Source organism: Mobula birostris, chromosome 11, assembly GCF_030028105.1.
Source record: "Mobula birostris isolate sMobBir1 chromosome 11, sMobBir1.hap1, whole genome shotgun sequence".
Classification (NCBI taxonomy): domain Eukaryota; kingdom Metazoa; phylum Chordata; class Chondrichthyes; order Myliobatiformes; family Myliobatidae; genus Mobula; species Mobula birostris.
The window spans coordinates 39981250-39998906 of NC_092380.1; the positions used below are offsets into that span (position 1 = coordinate 39981250).

The following is a 17657-nucleotide window of genomic DNA, read 5'->3' on the forward strand; positions in this document are numbered from 1 at the left end:
ACTTACCCTTTTTCTTCTTGACTAAATTGATCAACTTTCTGGATATCCAAGGTTCTCTTATCTTTCTATTCCTGTCCTTCCTTCTTACAGGAACTTACCTTTCCTGTGTTGAATGTACTGAGAAGTGAGCTCCACCTTTGATTATTTTTTCTGAGGAAATGGATTCTTAGCCTCTGTGCCGTGGTTGGTTATAGGACTGGGTCCCATTTCAACTTTGCACAATGTTTGGATTTACATAGGATTCAGTTCCTTTTATATATTTTGTGCAAAAGTTCCAAACACTGGGTTTTCAATTAAACCAACTTTGATTTTCATGAAATTTAAGTGGTAAAATTAGTGTAATTATATTATTTTCTGGGTTCCTGGTTCTTTAAGCGATGGGCTTCTAATATACTCCAGTGGATACACAAGGGCTGTGGGGGATGAATATACAATCAATGAGGTCACATTCTAAAACTCCTTGTAATGTCTAGATACACAGAAGACAGGACTGTCATTCTAATTCAATGGAGAGTTTAGCTGGAGGAGATAAGGATCCCATTATAATTCTGTGTGCATTTGTTGGCTGTGCTGAGGACTGATGTCACATGCTAATACTGAATGGATTATATATGGAAACTGATGGTATCTCATTCTGAATACCAATTGCTAGATGTGCAATTGAATCCCTTAGTAAAATGTTAATGATTTTAAACATAATATAGAAAACAACATCTTTGGGCTCCTAAGTCTGCAATGACCATCAAAAACCTATTACATGCCCAGTAGGGACTCCCATGACTTTTGTGACTATACTTCCTCCTGTTCTGTCTCTTGTAGGGACATCATTCCATTCTCCCATTTCCTACTGTATTGCATTTTCTCTGATGAGACATTCTATACAGATGCTTCTGAGATGTCTCCCTGCTTCCTGAACATGACTTCCCTTCAATACTGTGGACAAAGTCTACATCTAGTCCATTTATCTCATCTCCTTTCCTCCTGATTGGAGCAATACTTTCCACCCCACCTGCCGCTACATTCAACTGATCATTCTTCCCAATTTCCACCAACTCCAACAAGATCCACCACCCTCGTGCACACACATCTTCCCTTCCCCCCTCCTTTCTGCATTTTGTTCTCTCTTCCACCCCCACCAAACACTCCCCATCATATGGCACTCTCCCAGACCGCCACAAATCTTTCACCTCTTCCCAATGCACTATCCAGGGACTCCTCAAATAAATAAATGAGCAAAAACACAATACAGAAACAATTAAATATATAGATAGTATTAAGAACATGAGTTTAGATTCTTCAAAAGTGAGTCCATAGGTTGTGGAATCAGTTCAGTGTTGAGGTGAGTGAAGTTATCCACACTGGTTCAGGAGCCTGATTGTTAAAGGATAATAACTGTTTCTGAACCTGGTGGTGTGAAACTTTTCAGATGGTGGCAATGAGAATAGTGGGTGTCTTGCTGATAGATGCTGCTTTGTTGTGGCAGCACTCCCTGTAGATGTGCTTAATAATGGAGAGGGCTTTTCCAGTGATATCCACTAATTTTTCTAAGCTTTCCCGGTCTTGGGCATTGGTGTTTCCATACCGGGCAATGATATCAATTGCCTTTCACAATAAAGGTGTCCAAGTGGAAAGGCCAGGCAGCATCTCTAGGAAGAGGTACAGTCGACGTTTCAGGCCAAGACCCTTCGTCAGGACTCCTGAAACGTCGACTGTACCTCTTCCTTGAGATGCTGCCTGGCCTGCTGCGTTCACCAGCAACTTTGATGTGTGTTGCTTGAATTTCCAGCATCTGCAGAATTCCTGTTGTTCAAGTGGAAAGATGTTTTTGAGTTAGTAGGGACAATAGAGCCTAAGTATGTTTCACATCCTTCTGTTATCTCGTCTGTCTCCGGTACCCCCTATTGCAAAGGTTTTAGGAAGACCTTTCTGTAAAACTCTCACTCATCTGACCTGAGTATACACTACCGCAGTCAAAAAGCAAAGGTGACTCCAGCGGTCTCACTTGACTACAACTGGCTTACTGCAATTTCCACAATTGCACCCTGATGAATATAACCTTGAACTGGTCTAAATCTAAGGGCATCCTCAGTGATTGCTTGCATCCAAGCTGAAGACGAGTGGACACGGAGGTTTAACAGAATTCAGCAGTCAGAAACATCAGGCCGACCACAACAACTCGGCCTCGATCTCGGTGGTTGCTGGGGCGACGCGCACGATCCCGTCAGGGTCTAGGGGAGCATAGTGCACGCGCACGGCTACCAGCAGAGTGGCGTAATCGAGAAAGGAGGAGGTCTTGCGCAGGCGCGTTGGGAACCAGCACGGAAGCTGTAGTGCGGGGGACAGTGGTCTGGAGGGACGGGTGAGTGAGATTGGGGCGTGTGGGAATGGGGACAGACTGGCCTCTCTCCTGCCAAGGGTGCTGTATAACCGGAACTCCCACTGGCCCCGGGACCCTGTTCCTGGAGCGCGGGTGACATACCGAGGTCGACGGTGGCTGCGGCAGGGTTCTTGCGGAGAGGGGTCGGGGTGGGTCTCTGCGGAAGGGCCGGGCCCTGGTGTTCACGCCACCCTGAGCGCTGGTGTCGCATCCCGTGCCCCTTTTACAGCGGAGGTTTAAAGGCAGATCCTGTGGAGGCAGTCGCCCTATCTGCCTCATATGAATCGCGGCTGTTCTGGTAACGGCTGACCTATTTTTGTTTTGGTATCATATTGTTTTTTCCCCTCACCATTGACATTCCCGTCCCTGATCCTTTACATCAAGCGCTAATTGTTGTCCGTGGTTCAGTAGCTCTGTTAATAGAGGTCACATGAAGGAATCTGCAAAACCCACCTATCAATTTTGTGGTGGCCTGCGGCTGAGTGGATGGATCTGGGCCTGGTGAAGAGCTTTCCACCAGTGCATGTTGTGCTTTGGGTACCATGGATCCACTGTGTAGGGCAAGTAATTTGTCCTTGTGCCATTTTCTGCCTTTCTGCAGATGGCCTCTGCAGTTGCGTGTAGGATAATTGTGTGTTGAATATGTGAAGGTGGAACATGTAAAAGATACTTTGATGAGGATTATGTACAAGACATCTAATCCAACTTCATTCTTTTTTAAAGGAGAGGTGGGTCTTAAGTTCTCTGATACCCTCTGTATTTCAGTGCTACCACTTACTCCCACCTCCCTTCTACCAAGTGCAAGTGTGAGTGCAGGAGTACCATTTTCTGCATTTTACAGGGTAAACCATGTGCTCTGCAAATTAGACTGTTCCCCTGATAGATGACTAGTGATTTTGTTCTAGGTTATGGATCTGGTGTTTCCATCTGGAGGAACTCAGCAGGCCGGGCAGCATCCGTGGAAACGAACAGTCAACGTTTCGGGCCCGAAACGTTGACTGTTTGTTTTCACAGATGCTGCCTGACCTGCTAAGTTCCTCTAGCGTAGGGGTCGCCAACCGGTCAATCTTTGAGACTTTCCCAGTAGATCCTGAAGAAAAATCAAAAATAAGTAACACAAATACTGTTGTAATGTGAGCATTATAAAAGTAAGTAATACTAATTAGGATAATGGTAATATAGCAATATTTTTGCTAAAAAGCTGTTTGTAAAGAGAGATTGTTTCTGGGTTGCGGGGGTTTAGTTCCGTTCTTTCTGCCAGTGCACATGTGTGTAGTTCCCCCGCCATGCACCACGTTTTCAGCGTAGCAAGTGCTGCATCAAAGTGACCAATCAGATCAGACTGTCACAAACATCAATATACGGCAGTGGTCCCCAACCTCCGGGCCGCGAAGCATGCAGGGGTGCAGCGGTAGTCAGGATGCACACAGCACATCTTTAAGAAAAATAGGCCGAAATAAACTAATTAATTAGGTGCCGCCCGGTATGTAAATGTCGGCTCAGATCAGAGGCGACGCAATCGTCAATTGCTCGTGATATCCTGATAGCATAGCGGAGGCTCCACGAAAGAAGGCGAAAACGTACAAATTCCATCTAGAATTTAAAGACGCCTACCCGCCCCCCCCCCCCCCGCGCAATTCATGCCTGGAAAGTTGAGCTGAAATCGGGGTTGAAGGCCCAGCAATAGTTTTCCACAAAACATGCTACTCAAACTAAGGCTGTTATTGAAGCATCATTTTGTGTAAGTCACCTTTTGGCTGAACACAAGAAGCCTTTTGCAGACGGCGATTTATTCAAGGAAGCAATGGTCATTACTGCAGAGACTGTTTTTAGTGACTTTAAAAACAAAAACGGCACCACAGCTGCAATACATAATATACGGCTTGGCCCTGCAACAGTGACAAAGAGGGTAGAGTCACCGTCAGAGGACATGATTATTTTTCACTACAGTTCGATGAATCCCTGGATGTAATGCAAACAGCTCAGCTTGTTGTATTTGTCAGAATGGCTTTCCAGGATTTTACAACAAAGGAGGACTTCCTCACTCTTTTGCAATTAAAGGAAAGAATGAGAGATGAGGATATTTACAATGAGTTTAAAAAAAATGTCCGTGAAAATGACATCCCCATTCATAAACTGGTGGCAATTACTACTGATGGGGCCGAGCAATGCACGGTGTGTGCATTAGTTTTACAGCACTAAAAGTCAGTCCTTACTTCGGGTCAAATTATCAATGTGAAATTGCATTTTCACAGATGAAAATTATTAAATCTAAGTACAGGAGCTGACTTACTGACAGCCACCTCACTAGGGTTGCCAACTTTCTCACTCCCAAATAAGGGACAAAAGTAGCAGTCAAATCCCGGGACATTTGTGTTTACCCCGAGAAAGACTACCATGACCATGAAGCCTTGCGCAGGCACCTGCCTGTGCATGCGCGTACATGCCAATTATTTTTACCCCACGAATCGGTTTTGGCTTAATCTTCATTATTTCTACTTTATGTAGGCTGTGTATTGATCATATCATTCCTGCTTTTACTATATGTTAGTGTTATTTTAGGTTTTATTTGGTAGATGTTATTTGGTATGATTTGGTAGGTTATTTTTTTGGATCTGGGAACACTCAAAATTTTTTTCCATATAAATTAATGGTAATTGTTTCTTTGGCATCAAGCATTTCGGCACGAAAGGTTTCATAGGAACGCTCTACCTTAGTGGGGGAAATACGGGACAGTTGGCAACCCTACACCTCACAGACTGTCTCAGACTGGCTGTCTGTAGTTATGAGCCAAATTTCAGGGAACTAGCAGAAAGTATTCAGCTCCAGTCATCACACTGAGTGCAACAGTCAATTTTTATTCATTTATTTTTCGTGTTGAAATAAAATTAAATAATGAAACTTAGAATTAAAGGTGTGAAGTATTGTAATATTCTTAAAGAAAGACATCTATGGCCTGTTTGATATGCTAGTTACAGTGTTTTCTTGTTTGAATTAATTTGAAAGTTTGACAAAAGTATTTTGTATAATTCAAATAACAATTCGCCCAAATAAAAGGCCTCAAATTGGAAGTACAATCTGAGCTGTTTTTTCTCTAAACCATTTAGTAGGTAGATCTTGCCTTTCACTGAGGTCGAGGTAGGGGATCTTGGGCTTAAAAAGGTTGGTGACCACTACTCTAGCATATTGCGCGTGTTGCTTTGACCCCAGCATCTGCAAAATATTTGGTGTTTCCATCTGTAGCAAGCTAAACTTGCAATTCAGTTATTTAGTGGCGCATTTGCATTTGTAGTGTTATGATCAATGTTTGGTTTATTGGTGTGTATGCGTTTTACAGTTGATAGATGAGTCATCCATGAGAAGTGAGTGCCAATCCAGAGCGATTGTCTGCTCTGCTCATCCAGAAGAATGATACAGATAGGGCAGTTTACACCTGTCCTTTGCTTGGTAGTGTGAGATATTACAACGGATGTCTTTCAGTAGGTCTCATAGTCATACTGTAAACCAGAATTAAACCAACTACTAGGCTTTTTTGTGAGTAGTGTCCTGGTAATATGTAGGGCAGATTCATATTGGCAAAAGGCTGAGAGCATAGTATTAGAAGGTAGTAAATTGTATATAGTGAAAATTGTGGCGGTAAGTTGGAAGAAGTTCTTGCATTGAATGGTCTCAGAGTCATTTTTGTACCTCAGTTGCTCAACAGTTTGCCTTTTTTGGTGAGGCAGGTTTACATAAGGGTGGGTTCAGGTCCATGTTAGGGTGCAGTGTTTGACTGTATCCTTGCTGAAAGAAAGCTGGCAAGAAAAGCTAAAGGAAGGTGAAGGTGAAGAAACATCATGGGCACAACTATCCATATTGTTGGGGACCTATTCAAAAGGCAGTGCCTCAAGGCTGAATCCATCTTCAAGGACTCCTACCATCCAGGACGTGCTCTCTTCTCATTGCTACCTTCAGGGAGGAGTACAGGAGTCTGAAGATCCACACCCAGTGTTTCAGTAACAGATTTTCCCCCTCTGCCATTACTATTCCTCTTTTGCTCTATTTTTTTTCTTTCAGTGTACTACTGTCACTCGAAACAAATTTCTCAACCTATGTCAGTGATAATAAACCTGATTCTGAAGAAAGATGACTTGCTTTTCTTGCAAAAGAAGTACTTTTGCTGTTGTCCATGTTGTACAGGAGTATAGCAGTCAATTTATACACCACCAGCTTTCACAAACAGCAATGTGATAATGAGCAGATAATCCATTTTTTTAATGTTGGTTGAGGGATAGATACTGGCTAGCATATAGGAGTAACCTCCCTGTTCTGTTTACAAATATTGTGAGGCATTTCATGTGCTCGTGAGAGGGAAGTTTTGTTCACTTGTTCTGCATTCACACTGGGATCCCATTCTGAAATTTTTATGCTGAAGGTGATGGAGTAGGGCTTGTTTTCACAACAATCTCATTTAAGCAAGAGCTCTACCAACTGAGCCACGTGAACACTGAGCACAGAAACAAATTTCTATCTGGTAATAAAACAGTTGCTAAAATACAGCTATTCTGCTGTGGCATCTTTATGGGTGTTGCAGGATCACACAGGGTAGAGTCATGACAGGCCATCAAAGTTGAACCCATGGTAGAATCTGCTTGGCATACTTTGAAGGCATCTTTGTACAGGGTGTTGATGTGGTCACATTTAGGATATTGTGTTCTATTAATGGGAAGGCTGCAGAGGAGATTTACGAGGATGTCACTGGGGTTATAGAGAGAGGTCAATCAGACTGCGACTTTATTCCCTGAAGTGTAAGAGAAGTATATAAAATCACAAAGGACTTAGATGGGTGAATGCCCTCTGTCTTTCCCCCAGGGCTGGGCAATCAAGGACTAGAGCACATAGGTTTGAGGTGGAGGGGAGAGATTGAAAAGGAACTTGAGGGGCAACATTTTAACCCAGAGGGTGGTCCATATATGGAATGAGCTGCCGGGGTAGTAGTTGAGGCAGGTACATTAACAACAGTTAAATAGTACTTTGATAAGTACATGGTAAAGGCATAAGGGCCAAATGTGAACAAATATTGCTAGCTTAGATGGGAGTCTTGGGTGGCATGAACCTGTTGGGCTGACTATCTATGGAATGGGAAGACTGTAGGGGATATTGTAGGCTGTTTTGGGCCAGGTGGGAGTAGGTAGGTGTGTGCTCATGCAGTACAGGTCGACCTTCACTAATCCGACTACCTGTAATCCGGTTCCTTCGATAATCCGACATTGATTATGCCTAATGTGATCCTTCTGTAATTTGGCATTTTCACTAATCCGGCACTCCTCAGGTCCCAATGGTGCTGGATTAGTGAAGGTCGACCAGGGTAACTCACAGGCATCTATTTCACAGAAATCATAGAAATGTGAAAAGAGCTGAGATCCTGGTAGCTTTGATGCCCAACAATTGTTGGATCATGAGATGCTCCAGCCACCATGTCCAATGTGCATATCATGTAGCTCGGCCTTCCATTGATCAGGATCAGCCATGGATGTTGCGTCTTAGCTACCTATGCAGGCCAGGGCAGTTTGATATTGAGAGCAAACTGTTGCCCATAGAGAAGGCTTCCTCTGTCCACACAGCTGATGAATCCAAAGAAATGGCAGAGACTGATACAGTTTGGCACCAGCGGCGTCACAGGAGTTCCCAGTCAGCGTTGAACTCAACGTGGAACTGCCTAAGGAATTCCAGTTCCGGGTTTTTCCTCTGGGTTTACTCCTGAAGCCTTTCCCATGAGTAGGTATAGTAGTAAGGCGGTAGACTTTTGAAATCAGAGTTTACCTTCTGGATGAGCTGCCAACTGCAGCTGATGAGCCCATCTGCCTGAAGCAACTGGTTTTAAGGCACCAGTAACCCACTTTTGCCTCTTCTGTCAATTGAAATGGTTCTGCCGTACTTAGTAGTTACACCATGCATGAAGGCCAGGAGTTGGATTTGGTTGTCAGAGGCTATTTGGGACGCACGTCATTGGAAGCATTTAATAAATAGAGCTTACTACCACTACATCCCCCGACTATGACCAGCTTGAGGAATCATTACATATCTATCTATACTATTTTCTAGTACCTACTTTTTCTGTTCCCAACCTTTCCAGGGATATGTTGTATCTCATAAGTAGGAGTTTCACGATGGTGCCAAGCTGCAGTCTGCATTAAGGTTACAGCTCAGATTTAGTTGTTTTTTATTATTTTAGGTTCGTATGGATGTTTTAGGTTCGGAGGGCAGTTGGGATTTAGGGATAGGGATGTGGTGGAACTGGAGGACAGGCTGGAGTCCAAGTCTAAGCTTCTGCTCCAAGTTCGAAGGCTGAAAATGATGCAATTCACTATGTTTCAATTAATATGTGTTAAATTTTAATTTGTATTCATATCATCTACCTGTCCTGCCAACTTCAAGAATCTTTGTACATAAACCAAGGTCCCTCTGTTTATGCTTCTGGGCCTAACATTTAGTGTATTTATAGTATTAAAGGAGTATGCATGTTTGTTACTGGAGTTATCAATAATCACTAATAGAAATAATTCATAACTGCAATGTAGCACTGTCTTAGTGTTGTACCACACAACCAGAATGACTAGTGAAGACTGGAGAATTACAGCACAGCCCTTTGGTCATTCCTCCTGTGAAGATTCTTGGGAAGTGGTGCATAGTCTTTGATTTGCATATATCTGAGTACAGAATTTTCAGGTTTGTTTGCAATCATCAGAGGAGCATCTGAATGTGTTGATGGAGATGTATGGAGAAAAAACAAAATGACATCAGTTAATAGTAAAAAAAAAAGTGGCTGCGTGAAATAAACTTGGTTAGTTAATAGGTCCCACATTTTACAGTAAACTATCACCCTGTACAGTATGTCCTTTAATTAGTGACAGGCCTGGACTAGGCATCTGATAACCTTGCATCAGCTATAGCTCTGATTAAAAGCAAAGAGTTGTTGCTTTCATAATTGTATGTGAGCACTTAATTGCAACAGATCAGAAAGACTGTTGAAGTCTGGAATGCACTAATTATGTTGCTCGTGTACTTCCAGCAATCTGTGTGTCACCTTGATTGTGACATCTGTGACTGCAGTTAATGATGAATAATCCCATCGGGAACCCTGTACTAATCACTGGCTGCAGCCAATGATGAGTAATCCCATCGGGAGCACTGTGCTAATCACTGACTGCACCCAATGATGAGTAATCCCATGGGGAGCACTGTACTAATCACTGGCTGCAGCCAATGATGGGTAATCCCATCGGGAACCCTGTACTAATCACTGACTGCACCCAAAGGTGAGTAATCCCATCGGGAACACTGTGCTAATCACTGGCTGCAGGCAATGATGGGTAATCCCATCGGGAATACTGTGCTAATCACTGGCTGCAGCCAATGATGGGTAATCCCATCGGGAACCCTGTGCTAATCACTGACTGCACCCACTGATGAGTAATCCCTTCGGGAGCACTGTGCTAATCACTGGCTGCAGCCAATGATGGGTAATCCCATCGGGAACCCTGTGCTAATCACTGACTGCACCCAATGATGAGTAATCCCTTCGGGAGCACTGTACTAATCACTGGCTGCAGCCAATGATGAGTAATCCCATTGGGAACCCTGTGCTAATCACTGACTGCACCCAATGATGAGTAATCCCATCGGGAACACTGTGCTAATCACTGGCTGCAGCCAGTGATGGGTAATCCCATCGGGAACCCTGTACTAATCACTGACTGCACCCAATGATGAGTAATCCCATCGGGAACCCTGTACTAATCACTGGCTGCAGCCAATGATGAGTAATCCCATCGGGAGCACTGTGCTAATCACTGACTGCACCCAATGATGAGTAATCCCATGGGGAGCACTGTACTAATCACTGGCTGCAGCCAATGATGGGTAATCCCATCGGGAACCCTGTACTAATCACTGACTGCACCCAAAGGTGAGTAATCCCATCGGGAACACTGTGCTAATCACTGGCTGCAGCCAATGATGGGTAATCCCATCGGGAACACTGTGCTAATCACTGGCTGCAGCCAATGATGGGTAATCCCATCGGGAACCCTGTACTAATCACTGACTGCACCCAATGATGAGTAATCCCATCGGGAACACTGTACTAATCACTGGCTGCAGCCAGTGATGGGTAATCCCATCGGGAACCCTGTACTAATCACTGACTGCACCCAATGATGAGTAATCCCATCGGGAACACTGTGCTAATCACTGGCTGCAGCCAATGATGAGTAATCCCATCGGGAACACTGTACTAATCACTGACTGCACCCAATGATGAGTAATCCCATCGGGAACACTGTGCTAATCACTGGCTGCAGCCAATGATGGGTAATCCCATCGGGAACCCTGTGCTAATCACTGACTGCACCCAATGATGAGTAATCCCTTCGGGAGCACTGTACTAATCACTGGCTGCAGCCAATGATGGGTAATCCCATCGGGAACCCTGTGCTAATCACTGACTGCACCCAATGATGAGTAATCCCTTCGGGAGCACTGTACTAATCACTGGCTGCAGCCAATGATGAGTAATCCCATCGGGAACCCTGTGCTAATCACTGACTGCACCCAACGATGAGTAATCCCATCGGGAACACTGTGCTAATCACTGGCTGCAGCCAGTGATGGGTAATCCCATCGGGAACCCTGTACTAATCACTGACTGCACCCAATGATGAGTAATCCCATCGGGAACCCTGTACTAATCACTGGCTGCAGCCAATGATGAGTAATCCCATCGGGAGCACTGTGCTAATCACTGACTGCACCCAATGATGAGTAATCCCATGGGGAGCACTGTACTAATCACTGGCTGCAGCCAATGATGAGTAATCCCATCGGGAACCCTGTGCTAATCACTGACTGCACCCAATGATGAGTAATCCCATCGGGAACACTGTACTAATCACTGGCTGCAGCCAATGATGCATAATCCCATCGGGAACACTGTTCTAATCACTGGGTGCTTCAGAAGGCCAAAATGGTTGAAGGAGGAGGTTTTTTTTTTAACTCCTGGAAAAATTTTGTGATAATGCAAGCGGTGACTGCACTTTAAAGGTACTGACCTGGTTGTAAAACCCTGGACCTTGAGATCATGAAAGATGCAAGTCTTTTAGGAATCTTCCTGACCATAAATTATTTGTCTGTAATTCACCTTGTATTCAGTGATAGAGGAGGGGGAGTTTGTAAAATTAAACTAATGAACCAGGGCATGCTTTTCCACATCCTCTTAGCAAATTCAGAGTCTGCAAAGAAGTGGGAGTCTGTATCTGCATACTGAGCTGATATGTTGCCTGGACAAGAATGTTCTGAGAGGTGGACCCCTCTCACTGCCAGCTAGTCTTGGTGTTTTTCGGTCAGATCTGGCAATAAGGCCTTTTGCCAGATGCTCAGGCAGTCTGCTCATGGAAGAAATCCACTATCCATAGTGTCACAGTTCTGCAGCATCTGCAGTATGTTCTGCCTTAACCATGGCCTGATGGACTTGTGGTCCAAGGTGTTTACTTGAAAGAACTCTTCCACAAAGGACAGGTAGTGGAGCAACATCCAGCTGACTGGGGCATTCCACAGTAGAGAGTCCAAGCCTACTTGCAACAGGTGGAGCCTCAGTTCGTAGTGCCCACGTACACAGAATAATGGATGCAACATCAAAAGTAATGGACAGCACAGTGGAGTCGTTGCCTCATAGTGCCATTGGCCCATGTTGGGTCAAACTGTTGGCTCCCTGGTGTGGAGTTTGTGCATCCTTCCTGTGACCACGTGAGTTTCCTCCCACATTCCCAAGATGTCTTGGTTGGTAGATTATTTAGCCACTATAAACCATGGTTCATCAATAATCTTCATGATATCCACTTTTGGATTTTGTCAGGGATACTTGGCTCCTTGTTTTGTCATAGCCTTGGGCCAAAGATAGACCAGAGACCTGAACTGTAGAGCTGGGGTGAAATCAACTGTTATTGTAAAATATACGACATTTGACTGAGTGTTAAAGAGTCTGAGTAAAACTGAAATTAATAAAAATCAAAAAGCAAACACTACTGTACTCTGAGTAAAAACAGGTAATGCTGGAGATAGATCATGAGGTATTTGTGGGGAGAGAAACAGTTCCTGATTTAGTTCAATGATCCTTCAGAACTGCTGAGACATTCGAAAATGCTTTTGTTGGAGAGCAGGGGATGTTAGGAAAACAAGGAGAATGTCTGTGAAGGGTGATGCTGAATGATAGGTCTGAACCACCTTTAGCCTGATTCAGAGATGTTAGGGCCATCCACGTAACATGGTGTGTGATAGTTTAGGAGCAGTAATCAGGCACATTGCCAGAAGTGAGTCTCTGACATCAATTTGGGATGTTACTGTAATGGTCTTGTTGGCTGGTTGAGAAGTACGTGTTATTGTGACAGCTTGATGAAAGATTGCCTAATTCTCCAGGCATTCTCATGTTTGAGAAATGGAAGTTTGATAAGTCTGGGCAGAAAAACTGTGGAAGGGTTTCTTCAAACATTTATTTTACCAGCAAAAATTTCTTTCCACCACTACACCAATTGGATTTCAAGCATTGATTTTGGCCATATCTGTGTGACTTGCTATAGATTATTTCCTTTATCTATTAATTTCTTTTCTTCACTTTTGCCATTTTTATCCTACTTGGATCAAGACCTCAGGAACAAAACCAAAACCTCAGGAACAAAGTGGCTGAACGAGGAGGAGGTAGCCGACTTGCAATGTTGTAGAGAATGGCAGATGTGCTCCAGATATCCCTTAGGGAGATGGTGTGCATCCCAGAGTTGAGTGTCCAACTATAGTCGACGATGACCATGAAACCTCTGAGTTTGTAAGCAGGACAGAGGAGCTCCACAGGACCATCTCTGATCCTGATCCTAAACTTCATAAAAAGGAAGTAGTGATAGTAGTGGACTCTATGATTGGAGGTGGGGGGGTTGAGAATCGAATGTGCACTGACAAGTAGCCTTATATGATGTGTTGCTCACAAGGAGCACAAGGAGGAGACCTCCTCCCTGGATGAATAGATAAGCTCCTGGTCAGAGCTGGGCTGGATCTATTAGTCATTGTTTAGATTAGATTCAACTTTATTGTCATTGTGCTGGGTACAGCTACAAAGCCAATGAAATGCATTTAGCATCTGACCAGAAATGCAAAGAATAGGGTTATTTACAAAATAACTGTGAATAATAAGTAAGTGCTACAGCACACAAATATGAAAGTACTGAGACAGTACAATAAGGGTGCAATACTACTTAGCGCTGTGATGTGAGGTTCAGCAGGGTCACAGCCTCAGGGAAGAAGCTCTTCCTGTGCCTGCTGGTGCGACAGCGGAGGCTCCTGTAGCCCCTACCGGATGGGAGGAGAATAAAAAGTCCATGGTTAGGGTGCGATGCATCCTTGATAATGCTTTTCGCCCTACCCAAGCAGCGTTTATGGTAGATGTTCTCAATGGGGGGCAGTTGGGTGCCGATAATCTGCTGGGCAGTTTTCACCACACGCTGGAGTGCTTTGCGGTCCGATACGAGACAATTGCCATACCACACTTAGATGCAGTTGGTGAGTATGCTTTCAATGGTACAGCGGTAAAAGTCTGTCAGTGTCCTGGGACAGAGGTGCGCTTTCTTGATGCTCCGCAAGAAATAAAGGCGCTGTTGCGCCTTTTTGATCAGGATGGAGGAGTTCAGGGATCAGGTGAGATCCTTGGAAATGTGGACACCAAGGAATTTGAAGTTTGATATACCCTCCACTACAGCTCCGTTGATGTAGATGGAGACGTGAGCGTGCTCCTAGCATGCCTGAAGTCCACGATGATCTCCTTGGTCTTCTGGGTGTTAAGGGCCAGGTTGTTATCGGCACACCACACTGCCAGGTGCTGGACCTCGTCCCTGTAGGCTGTCTCGTCATCCCCTCTGAGCAGGCCAACCACTGTGGTGTCGTCTGCGAACTTGATTATGGAGTTAGAACCATGTACAGGAATGCAGTCATAGGTGAAAAGGGAGTACCGAAGAGGGCTCAGCCCACAGCCTTGAGGCACGCCAGTGTTCAGGGTGAAAGTGGAGGAGGAGAAGTTGTCTAACTTAACTGATTGGGGTCTGTTAGTCAGAAAGTCCAAGGTCCAATTGCAGAGGGATGAGCTGATACCAAGCTGGTGAAGTTTGGCAATCAGCTTGGAGGGGATCACAGTATTTATTGAATGCCGAACTAAAGTCAATGAACAGTATTCTGATGTAAGAGTTGGGGCTGTCCAGGTGGGTCAGGGCAGAGTGAAGTGCCGTGGAGATGGCATCCTCTGTTGACCTGTTGGTGCGATAGGCAAATTGATGGGGATCCAGGGTAGAGGGCAGACAGGATTTCAGATGCGATAGAACCAGTCTCTCAAAGCACTTTGCAGTGATGGGGCTGAGTGCAACTGGGCAGAAGTCATTCAGGCCCGTGGCAGTGGAATGCTTTGGCACTGGTGCGATGGTGGTGGTCTTGAAGCTTGTGGGGATAACTCCCTGGGCCAGGGACAGATTAAAAATGTCTGTGAAGACCCTGGCCAACTGCCCTGCTCAGACTCTTGAGTACACAGCCAGGTATTCCATCCGGACCAGCTGCCTTCCGTACATTCACCCTGCTCAGGGTGGCGCAAACATCGGAGGTGGGAAGTGAGAGAGGCAGTTCGCCAGGTGGGAGATCCGCTTTGAGAGTGACCTCCTTGTTCTCTCGGTCAAAGCGAGCGTAGAAGTAATTGAGCTCATCAGGGAGGGAAGCAGATCTGGAAGGGGGCACAGTACTAGGTGGTTTGAAGTCTGTAATGACCTGTATGCCATGCCACATGCGCCGGGGGACCGAGGAGTTGAAATGCTCCTCGATTCTCTGTTTGTATGTGTGTTTAGCCTGAGAGATTCCCCTCCTCAGGTTGTCCACATCGGAACAAATGGCATGAGTAAGGGCAGGCTGTCAGTTCTGCAAGACAGATTTAAAGAGTTTGGTGGGAAGCTTGGGGACAGAACTGACAAGGTGGTCTTGTCAGAATTTCTGCCCGTGCCACTGTCACAGGTAAGATGAAGGAGATTAGAAGATATAACATGTGGCTTAAATCTTGGTGTAGGTTTGAGGGGCTTAGGTTTTTGGGTTACTTTTGGGGCAGATGGAACTTGTACTGCCGGGACATCTTGCACTTGAAACGGAGGGGCACTAACGTACTGGGCAGGCGTATGCTTCGGTTAGTTGAGATCTGTTTAAACTAGGGAATGAGGGGACAGGGAACTTAGAATAGGGCAGCTCAACTGTTTAAACACCATAGTGGAAAATAACATATTAGGACATAAACTAATTTTTTCTTGTATGCCATACTCTGCCAGAGCCTCGGCGACCACTTTTTTTTTCAAGTGGTTGTCTTGGAGGAAAGATTCCATGAGTGGTCCCCCACGTCCTTCTCACAGCGCAGTTTTTTTTTACGAGGCCGAGTTGTGAGCTCGACACTCAACCTGGCACAGATGGAAAGAGTGCCCGGGAGCGGCCCGACTGGATTCAAACTCAGGAACCTTCGCTCTGGAGTCCGGCGCTGATGTCACTGCACCACCAGCTGGCCCCCAAAAACTAATTATAGACTTCAAAAATATAAAAATGGGTTGGAGTAGGAAACAAAACATCAGTAATAGATGAAGGATGGCCTGTAAAAATGCAAGAAGTATTAAAAATAAAATAAACGAGCTGGAATTATATGCAAGTGTTTATAAGTATGATATAATAGCAATAACTGAAACCTGGCTGACCTCAAAGGATGATGATGAATATAACTTGGGAAAGATGGGCAAGATTGTAAAGGGGGATCGCAAGGTTGCTTGTGATAGGAGATGAATTGAGACTGAGTGAAGATATTTGGGTGAGAATTGGAAGCTATAAGGATAAAGGAATAATGTTGGGTGTATGTTACAGACCCCTAATGCTAATAGTAATTTTAATAAACAACTCTATCAGATAATTAGAAAAGCGAGTTCTGAGAGAGATGTTATAGTTATGGGAGATGTTAATTTCCCAAATATTGAGTGGGAGAACCCAGTGACTAATAGATTACAGGAAAGTGAATTCATTGAGTTATTGAATGACTGTTTGCTGATGACACAGAATTAGGGGAGGGCAGTTAGATTGTAACAAAATCCAGATGTGGGCAGAGAATGGCAGATGAAATTTAATGTAAGTAAATGTGAAGTATTACATATAGGAAGTAGAAGTATCAGATATAAATATATAATGGGGAAACTTGAGTTAGGAAGCACACTGTATGAGAAGGATTTGAGCATCCTGGTAGGCTCATCACTATCAACATCCAGACAACGCACAGAAGCGATTAGGAAGGCTAATAGAATGTTTGGCCATATAATGCGCTCAGTGGAGTTCAAGTCAAGAGACATTCTCCTTAAGCTGTATAATGGGCTTGTGAGGCCACACCTTGAATACTGTGTAGAATTTTGGTCTCCATATTGTATGAGGGATGTGAAGGCACCACAGAGAGTCCAGAGCAGGGTGACTCGACTCATTCCAGTTCTGCGGGGTATGAGCTGTGAAGAAAGAATGAAAGAATTAAATCTTCTTAGCTAAGTGAATGCAGAATGAGAGAAGACATGATAGAATTGTTCAAAATTATTAAATGGTATAAGTAAAGTGAGTGCCAGCTGCTATTTCAAAATTAATTCACCATCAAGGACACGGGGCCATAAGTGGAGACTGGTTAAGGGGAGATTTCAGAATAATATCAGGAAGCATTTCTTTACATAGTGAATTGTGGGCACGTACCTAGTTGTGTAACGCAAACACAAGGAAATCTGCAGATGCTGGAATTTCAAGCAACACACATAAAAGTTGCTGGTGAATGCAGCAGGCCAGGCAGCATCTCTAGGAAGAGGTACAGTCGACGTTTCGGGCCGCGAGCCTTCGTCAGGACTAACTGAAAGAAGAGCTAGTTTACAGTTAGTCCTGACGAAGGGTCTTGGCCCGAAACGTCGACTGTACCTCTTCCTAGAGATGCTGCCTAGCCTGCTGCGTTCACCAGCAACTTTTATGTGTGTTACCTAGTTGTGTAGTTGAGAGTAGTACCTTGGAGAGACTTTCAAACCTAAAGTTGATAGTTATTTCAACTCACTATGTGAATAGGAATTTGGCAAGCTTTGTTGGGGTGAATGGCCTATTCTTGTCAAAAATACTTTCTAACATTCTAATGGTTTGCTTTCTGATGGAATCTTTGTCACTGTGTGTATGTGGTGAACAC

The 17657-nt window shown here is 44.4% G+C and overlaps 1 protein-coding gene across 6 annotated transcripts in view; it reads left to right on the forward strand.

The window, feature by feature from the left end:
- The first annotated feature begins 2288 nt into the window (after positions 1–2288).
- Positions 2289–17657, forward strand: part of madd (MAP-kinase activating death domain) — a 275897-nt gene continuing 260528 nt past the window's right edge. For 5 of the 6 annotated variants that reach the window (XM_072272112.1, XM_072272113.1, XM_072272114.1 and 2 more), the window contains exon 1: positions 2289–2359. The gene's annotated coding sequence lies outside the window, so the exon portion shown is untranslated. The remainder of the gene's footprint in view (positions 2360–17657) is intronic. The other variant, XM_072272117.1, reaches the window with a different exon arrangement.